Source organism: Moschus berezovskii, chromosome 1 (genome assembly GCF_049115385.1).
Source record: "Moschus berezovskii isolate FMDL1 chromosome 1, NW_MosBer_1.0, whole genome shotgun sequence".
NCBI lineage: Eukaryota > Metazoa > Chordata > Mammalia > Artiodactyla > Moschidae > Moschus > Moschus berezovskii.
In genome coordinates, this window is record NC_142460.1 from 80,301,406 (window position 1) to 80,310,732 (window position 9,327).

A 9,327-nucleotide genomic window follows, 5' to 3' on the forward strand; every position below is an offset into this window, starting at 1 on the left:
TTCCCAGAATGCTGTATCCGTATCACACATATTTGACCCTTGCCCCATATATAGTAGGGTTATTGGTATCAAAATAGGAACCCTAAAGTCTTGGTTACTCTGCTTTCTTCTTCAATTACTTCTGGAATTTTTTTTTTAGAAATTTGTTTTAGGGGTTAGGCTTATGGTATAGAGTAGTAGCGAGAAAACGTGAATTGTAGTACAATTTGCCTTCCTCATCTTGAGAAAGTTTTATCATTTCTCTGTTTACATTTTCTTATTAGCATGGTATAAGCTCAAAGAGCATTTCTTCTTCTGTTGAACACCCTGCCCCTCTGGTGATTGTGCTTTTCTAAAAATTTGCCATTCTTCTCTGTCTAGAACCACTGGTTTACAGGATCCAATGTATAGCACCACTAGTCAAGATGAATTCATGGAGATTCAGTTTCTCTGTTTTTCAAGCTTTTATTTTAAATAGTGTTTTCCAAATGTAAGTTGTAATGTATGAAATACATATTTTTAAAAATTCTGCATGGTCTTGCACCAGATATTCAGTATTCCTTTCTGGAGAGTTTGCTAATCCACTCATCCTTATTGAGATATCTAAGACTCCTTCAAGCTCTAAGATGCCATGATTATGATTCTATGATACTGACACTTGCTTTGTCGACACTTAAAGCGGAGCTTTTCAACTTCAAACAATAGCATAAGTTGCTATAACAATTACACTTACATGAATCTTTAAGCAAATGTACATAACAGCTCTTTACAACTATTATCATACTGGACAGCCACAGCCAAAGCTTAGGAGGTTGTTAAAATTCTCTGCAAAAGCAAATTCTGATTCTAGAAGGAAAAAGTATTGCCTTTCTATCTACTTTTAAAATTAACTTTTGTTTTTATTTTTTAATTTTTTTTTGGTATCTGTTAATTCCACAGCCAGCTATAATCTTTAAGCATCTCCAATAACTTTCATCATTAGCTTCCACTCTGTCATGACTTTGTATCTCACCCTTCTGACCTTGGCCACTGAGGTCACTCTTCCTGATGTAATCAAGCATGCTTCTTTGTAGTTACATTCGTCACAGTGCTCATTAGAATTATCATCATTCCTACTGCACCTTAGGTCAACGGAATTAAATGTGCTTATGTGATTTGTTGTCATTTTAATTTTTCAGCCAGGATTTCTCCATCCAGAAGGACAATTTCATTTTATCTGATCAATAAATAACTAGCCAGTCAAATGACTCTGGAAAGACTGGTAGAAAATCATTCTTTGGGGCAAAACCTTAAGTCTAGAGAGGTTTTTAGAAACCTGGAAAGTGGCATTTTACTGACCTGGATTCCATAGGTTCGCAATATATTGATGTCAAATTAGTCTTCCAATATAGTAAAGCAATAAGGATAAAATATACATGATTTATGTTTATGTGTGTGTTGAATTTAATAAATTAGTTAGGAGTCAAGGTATTTTTGAAGAGAATTCAGTCTGTCCACAGTGACTAATTCACTGACTCTCAAATATAGCCTAAAATATTTTTTGCTATAGCTTTAACCTCAATTTTTCAAGATAAGGAATATACATAGACTGTGAAGTGGCAATGCAGTCCATTGTGACCTTCTATATATTCCTCAACTTTTGCTCTTTTTTTAAGGTCAGGGTATGTACAAATAAATAAATCTACAATAGTTTAAGTCTAGAAAAATTTTTTTGGCTAAACTCCGAAAACATAGCTTAACTAGAGTTGAAAGCTTGGCATCTCATCATTTCTTTATATTATAAGGCTTACAAGTGCCACCTTATAAAAGATATATTTGTTTATTTTCATGTTCAATCAAAGGTGTAGAGTTTTAGGTCTAGGAATGGATTACAGATCGTTTTCTCCTGGTTATTTTTGGCTTTAAGTATATTGATCATTTTATCATTTTCTTGTTTTAAACTGCTTTAAACACAGCACAAATGTTATTCTCATCATGCCAGAAATGGGTTTGGAATTGATTTTGAGTTTCCATCAATTTTACTCTTTGCTCTCTGTGAGAAGTTTTTCACTTGCTTAAATTCAAAAGGATAGTTTTGTTCAAAAGATGTCAGAGTACAGCATTCAGAGATCCTTAGCTGGACAAGAAAACTGACATTTTCTACTTTTCAAGGAAAAAAAAAAGTAATAAAATTATTGCATCTATTGCTATGGGCTTTATTGAAATTAGGGAAGAATCATTCATATGAATGCAATTTCAAGGGCTTCCCCCCTCTTTCTCTTCATGTAAGTGTTTGACAAAAGCATGTATCTTCTGAGAAGCTGGCCTGATTGGTCCAGGTTGGCACTGTTTCAGTGTTTGGCCTACGGCGGCTGCTTAGGAATAATTTCGTCTCATCCTCTCTATTTTCCTGGACTGTATCGGACTCAGACACGTGGTATGCAAAGGAAATCCAAGTCCCTTAAAAATGCTATTTCTTTTGGTACTAAAGCCAAGCCCAGTTCTACTTTGGCCAAATGATCTTATCAAGATTTACAAGAGATATTCAGTAATACCTCCAATCTGGGAGAAGACATTCCACTAAGAAAGATCATTTACTACATATAGAATACATAAATCTTCCCATCTGGTACCAGGGAAGGACATGATCAAACTTATCCTATTGTTACTGAGAATAATGTAACATTGATGCAAATTTTACGCCATTATTCATTTCAATTAATTTAAAGAGAAACAAACAAGTAGTTCTTTCCATATTAAAGCAGATATACTGAAGATCTATTTTCAGTTATCGCTGAAAATATTTTGGCTTCCATAAAGGAACCGTCCTAACACCGCTGCTTTGCTGTCCTCTGCGCTGTCACAATTCAGAATTTGTCACATTTCAGCCAGGTTCCCTAGACTAATTGGATGAAACAACTGCATTACAGTATTAAGATTCCTTTGCAGAATCAATGAGAGGAGATCTGCACATATAGCCTGGAAGATTTGTAACCAACACAGTCCAAATCCTATGTGTTACAATACATCTTTCTACGTTTACAGTAATAATCACTTTTACAAAAACTGTTATGATTTAACTTCACACTTAAGAACATCAACAAACATAGGGTGAAATTTAGATATATAACCTTCATTTCCCACCCCATCCTTACTTCTCCCCTATGCTGTTTCGTGTTTCAGAGCGAAATGCTTACTCTTTTTTGAAGAGTCACGAAATCTCTTCTCTAGCAATCTAAGCCCTTGATTTTCCGTGTGTAGCATGACACACCTTGAAACAGAAAGCCCCACACACCAGAGTGGGACGTAATTTAAATACAGACTTAGGGGGAAGAGCTCCATCTACTGAATCAGTTAGATCACAGTTTGTACCCTATAGTTATTCCATTCACTACTTTCAACCTCTTAAAGACTCTGAGGAGAACTAAAAAGTTACAGACCCCCCAAACAGCTTTGAGTCTGATACCATTTTGAATACTTTCCAGTTACCACGAGCCTCTTTCCTTCGCCCTTTCCAATCTCCAAAGCTTTCCATGTTTCAACATAACAGAAAAATGGGATGCTCTGCTGTATAAATCATACCTGGGAAAAGGTAGAAAACCATTGGTAATAGAAAGAAAAGCCCCAGATAGCTGACGGGAAAGCAACAGAAAAAATTCACTCTACCTGACCCATTGGCAGCCCAGGTAAGAAGCAAAGAGAAGAGTAGCCTACTTATTCCTCTTGCCTTGCATCATCGCTGGGGAAGTCTGCAGCCACCCAGGATCAGCTCCTCTGGGCTCTCCTCAGTTGCACAGTGTTGTTGTGGCATTGGGAATTTGCTGTGGCTTCGTAAGATTATGGGGATATGCTTCAGCAAGCCAAAAAAGTCACAAACAAAATTCAGGAGAGAAAAAAAAAGTACAAAAACAGCTGATCTGACTGGGGAAGCGCTTGGCATTTTCCTACATATGCCACAATTTTCTTTGGTATTTCCTGGTTCTATGATCAGAAAAGTTATCATATCGTGTTTATTATTGTTGTTTTTTTAGGGTTGCTGGTGGCGAGGGGTGGGACAGTGAGAGCAGAGTGGGGAGCAGCAAGGTAAAGATTACTTCTACTGGTTTGAAAGCTTTCCAGGGTATCATGAGGTTACAAAGTTCCTTCTTCAGAATACTGAAGACATATAGAAATCATATCTAAGAAAAAATAGCCATAGTCTTGCTAGATTGAGAAAGTAAAAAAGAAAAAACTTTTTAATACGGAACAAAGCAAATCGTATCTGAATAAACCTGAATGTTAATATAGCTGCATAAGAGTCAAGGGTATGTTAGACATAAAAATACTTTATAAGTTAAGCTAAATTATTAGAATACAAAGAGACAGTAATAAGTATATACACATAAATAATCAGAGGGAGGCAACAGTTAGTTGGATTTTTAAATTACAGAAAAATACTAAAATGTAATAAATTAATAAAATTTTGGATGAATGATAATCCTCTTTTATGCAAAAATAGAATTAATATAAATGTAAAGTGAAGCTGTGTGTGTGCGTCTCTGTGTGTATTTGCACAAAGTATTACTGACTGACATTGAAAGATGCTATGTTACATAGAAATGAAAACTCTGAATTATTTTAAATTGGGCATTTAAAGTATCAAATTAACCTGGCAGGTTTTTTTTCTTTTTAAAAAATATATTTAATTTTCAAGTTCTGTTTTAAATCATGGAAAGAAAAGAACAGAAAAGCACTGCATAGATGCACAATATGTATTTTGTAAAAAATTTCATTTGCATTTCTTAGAATATTTAGTTTTCAAAAAACGGCTAATTGGCTTTTCTTCAAGCCTCTGCAAGATACAAGACAAGTTCAGTTCTGAGTCAAGAAAAACTATGAGAAATTTCACCTCCAAATGAAATTTATTTGGATAGTTATAAAGGCCTGAAAAATGAGATTATCTTCACCATAACTATAACAAACAGCTAATGAATAAATAAATTCTGACAAGAATCAATAAGAATTGCAAAGCCTGAGAGGGTCATCGCAGACTTGAAAAAGGTAAGCAAGTGAGGAAACATCAAACGGAGTTAATGGAGATAAAGCATTCTGAAAAATGGAAAGTGTTAACAATCACCGACAGGAAAGAATATACTTCCACAGGGATGACAACAAGAAAATGAAACAAAACGACACAAAACAACTGGAAATACATATTTCCTGGAGCAAAGTATGACTACTGATTCAGCAAGAGGAGAACCTACTTCTTTGTCACTCCCTTTGGAAGCCTTGCTTAAAAAAAAAAAAAAAAAAAGGTTGCACAAAAGATACATGTGTTCTTTTTCTGGTATTATTACAGGCCCACCTAGATTTAGATTTAGCTTTCAATTCCAGATGAGATCAGACATGTTCAGACTAGCACATCCTTGTTCTGTAGCACAGAGCTGCTATCATCTCACTGGCAAATTTCGGATCCCCAAATTTATGCACAATAGATGCTCTTAAAAATTTTCTACTTCAGTCAAATACCTCACTGAGTTCATTTTTATTATTATTTCACTCTGCTAGTATTAAGCCGAAAAGTTAAGGCAGGCGACTCCCATAAGAAAGCAAAGTTGAATAGTACTTACCCTAAGTATAATGTGCAAGCCTTAAAGGGGGAATCTACTTCTGCTCTAGGGTTTTTAGAAAGGAATCCAGGTCTAAACTCAGCTCTTGCCCTTTTCCCTTCTGGAAAACTGAGTAGACTCACAGAAGGTAGCTCTGAGAAAGATCTTACAAATCAACAGCCTTACCTGTGGCCATTCAGAAGACTGCACTTTGGTGTGTGTTTAAAACTATGAATAAAGTCAGATAGAGCGCATGCTCAGCAGACAATTTAAAAATATTTATAACATTGTTGTTTCAAAAACAAATTTCCTCAAACAAAGCAAAACTCACATTTCTGATCCATGCCAAGTTTAACGTTCTGAGACAAAGCTGTTTTGGAGTTTTCCGCTGGGGAAAAAAAGGGCTTCTAAAATTTTTTGTTGAACGAAAAATAGTTCTCTCTTCCCTTTTGGGTACTCTTAAAGAGGTGGAATAAAATTTGTTCTAAGTTTCAACAAAATCCACCTCGGGCTAAGATAAGGCAGTAGAAATTGGAGAGCTATAAAAAAAATAATTTTGGAAAGAGTAACAAGGAACTAAAAACTATGAGTTTAAAGAATTTAATGGTCATCTGTACCTTCAAGGCAGTCATGTTGTTACTATACAAAAAAAAATCTTGATACAAACAGGATATATTATGTATACATAAGTTATGCATTGATAAGAATAATGCACAGACAACTCTTGAATATCTAGAGAAGTTATGTTTTACTTCTGCTGACTAAAATCTGAACTCCAGAAAACTGAAAAAGAAATATATCAAAAATACAGGAGAAACCCAGGAATAATGTCAGTATTATTTCCTCTGTTTTTCATAGCAGGCATGGAGAAGAAGGCAATCACATATCTATTAAATTTTGAGTTACACAAAATAAAAATTGGATCAAATACGGGTTTTAAAGTCCTAATTACTGCAGCAGGAATGCCTGTTCCCCCTGGCTGGGAATTTTTCCTCTTTCTCCTCCTGAGTATCTCTAAATATTCCATTTTATCATCTATCACCAAACCCTGCATGGCCCACAGATCTCCTAGACCTTATTTAAATTTCTCACGTAAGTCTCTGAATGACTTTCAGCCCCTGTTCTACTTTCCAGGGGTGCTCATCTGGCCTCAGAAAAGCTCCACAGACACATCGTTCAGTATTTCTGACACTTTCAAGCTCTGCAGAGGGTGCCAAAAAAAAAAAAAAAAGATTAAAAAAAAAGTTTATTAAAGTGAAACTAGGAGTGCAGATTTGAAGAAGTTGCTTCTACTTTAATTTCCCTCTCAACTCAGCACAGGTGTTTCCTAACTTATACTATTGTGCATGCTGATGAGGAGGAGGGTGAAATTAAGGTGAGGGAGTGGGCTAAACACCGACCAGGACCAGCAAGCATTTCGGATCTCTAGCCTCATGTGTTAATGGACGTGTCTAAAAATGGACCCCCCAAAACGCCTAGAAGGAGGTTTCTTTTTGGCAAATGATTAAACCAGTATACTGAAATAATTAAAGCTTTGTCCTTAAAGAAAGCATCAGATCAACAGAACAGAAACAAAGATAAAAATTGCACACACATATGCATGTGCACACACACTCTCTCACACACAGATACACACAACTAGCGGGTGAAGGGAGAGGGAAATTAAATAAAAGAAAACAAACAGAGTCCTAACAGGCCATTCTCCGAAAAGGAATCTAAATAAAAAGTCATATGATATCTGATAGTGCAGGACACGTCGCCAAGAACTGGAGCGGATTGCCTACAGGAAGAAAGAGCCAGTGTATTCCAGCTCAAAGAGCTTTTCTTTCCTCCTCCTCTATTTTTTTTCCCTTTTCTCCTCGACTGTGAATGTGTTACTCTCAGGTCAGATGCACGAAGAATCGCAGAATGACAGCTATCACCTTTCCCTACTCCTGGCGGCACGACTGGCTGATAGGAGCTGCCTGAGTTGGGATCGAGAGGGGCTGGTGCAGCTTTCATGTGAGCCTCTTCAGGAGCCCCTCTGTCTCTTCCATAAACCCCTTTGGTCACATCAAAAACAGACACCCCCTAAAAAGTACAAGCAGAAAACAAAAATGCAAACACAACAGCCCATGGCTGTTCAAGCCCAAAAGAGTTCAAGACAGGAAAAAAAAAAACCATCAGAAACAAGTCAAAAGGGAAAAAGAAGAGAGAAAAAAAAAAGCTCTTGCTTTCAATATAAAACTTTTTCAAGACCGAGTTTCTTTTCTCTTATTTTGATGACTTTCTTTTTAAAGATCTTTTTCTCCTTAAGCACTCTTAAGAGCACTAAAAATCTCTACAGAAATACAGAAAAGTCTCAAGGCAAAACACTATAAGAAGTGAGTTACCCTAGAGAAATTTGGATTTGCCAAAAGTTCCCCTCATTCTAATGTCTTTCAGCGAGTTCAAGTGCAAACACTGGCCACCTAGCTCTTGTTTTTTCTCTGATGGGTCATTACTGAGGCAACACATACACACTAAGGTTTTCCGAAAAGACTCCTTGTTATCAAGTTACTTCAAACATAAGGCGCTCACACCTCCCAGCCAGAAGGGCTTACTGACTAGACACCACTCTCTGCCCTGTTATGTATTACATCCCTGAGAAGCAGATATATAAATGTATTCTAAAAATATAGAAAAATGTATATATCTATATTTTCCCTACAGTTTCCCACCCCAGGGACAAAAACAGATTATATTTTCAGTGGATGAAAAAAAAAAAAAGGAAAGGAAAGAGTTTCTGAATCTTGAAACAACTGTTGTAGCTGGTTTCCACTTAGTTAAATAGTTATTTGTAGTTAGGTACTGCCTATAGTAGATATTTAAGGATTTTTGTGGTGCTTGTCAATTTCCCCCTTGTTCAGTTTTGTGTCTATTAAGTATCCTAAAGAGATTTTCAAATAGCAATCGAAATATAAATGCATTAGGAGGAAAACTTTTAGAAAGAAAACATTGAGTTTACAATTCAAGGATGTTAGTATAAAGATATAAATGTACAGCATATATAAAAGGTGGAATTGTTTACACGTTTTGCACAGACAGTTCACATGATTTCTTTCTTCTTTTGTTGGAGCATTAATTTGAAAATGATAAGCACTCTGGAATGTTTGCTACAAACACAAATTCATGGTGAAAATACACATCATAGGCAAAAAAATCAAATGGAGAACACGCAAAGCTACGTGGCAATCAGAATCGTAGAAAAATCTCTGTTTAGACTATCTTTCGCTTGAACTAGTAGATCACGGATGGGGCAGTAATCTCTCTGGTTTTTTTTTTTTTTTTTTTTTGCCATTTACATCATTAAATAGAAACAAAAATAAAATACAAATATCTGTTCCTTTAGTACCTTGTCTTAATAACTGACAAGCGACACAAGCGGTACCTTTTAAACGGATGCAAAAACTTGTGAGACCTAATGAACTAATGTACCCCATTGGTATTTTGGGAACCCAAATCCCATAATTAACTTTTTACTCAAGTGGCAAAAGTAGAAGATGTTCTTGCCACTAAACTGATTATTTTGTGGAGTCTTGTTCTCTGCTCCACAGGATTTTAGGGACCCAGAATGGGTAAAAGAGATAGTAAGAGAGGATGTATCCTGAACAACTTTTATTGTGAGTAGAAAAAAAAAATACCATGGAGTGAGCATAAGAACAGTCGGATTTAGAAAGATTAAAAGAAGAGAAAAGAGCAACATATCTAACTTAATTAGTCGGTTTCCTTTTTATTTTTTATGTATATATATATATATATA

At 35.7% G+C, this 9,327-nt stretch overlaps 1 protein-coding gene across 27 annotated transcripts in view; it reads right to left on the bottom strand.

Moving 5' to 3' along the window:
* ZBTB20 (zinc finger and BTB domain containing 20) overlaps nucleotides 1-9,327 on the bottom strand; it is an 891,891-nt gene that overhangs the window by 145,215 nt on the left and 737,349 nt on the right. The gene's annotated exons all lie outside the window — the stretch shown is intronic.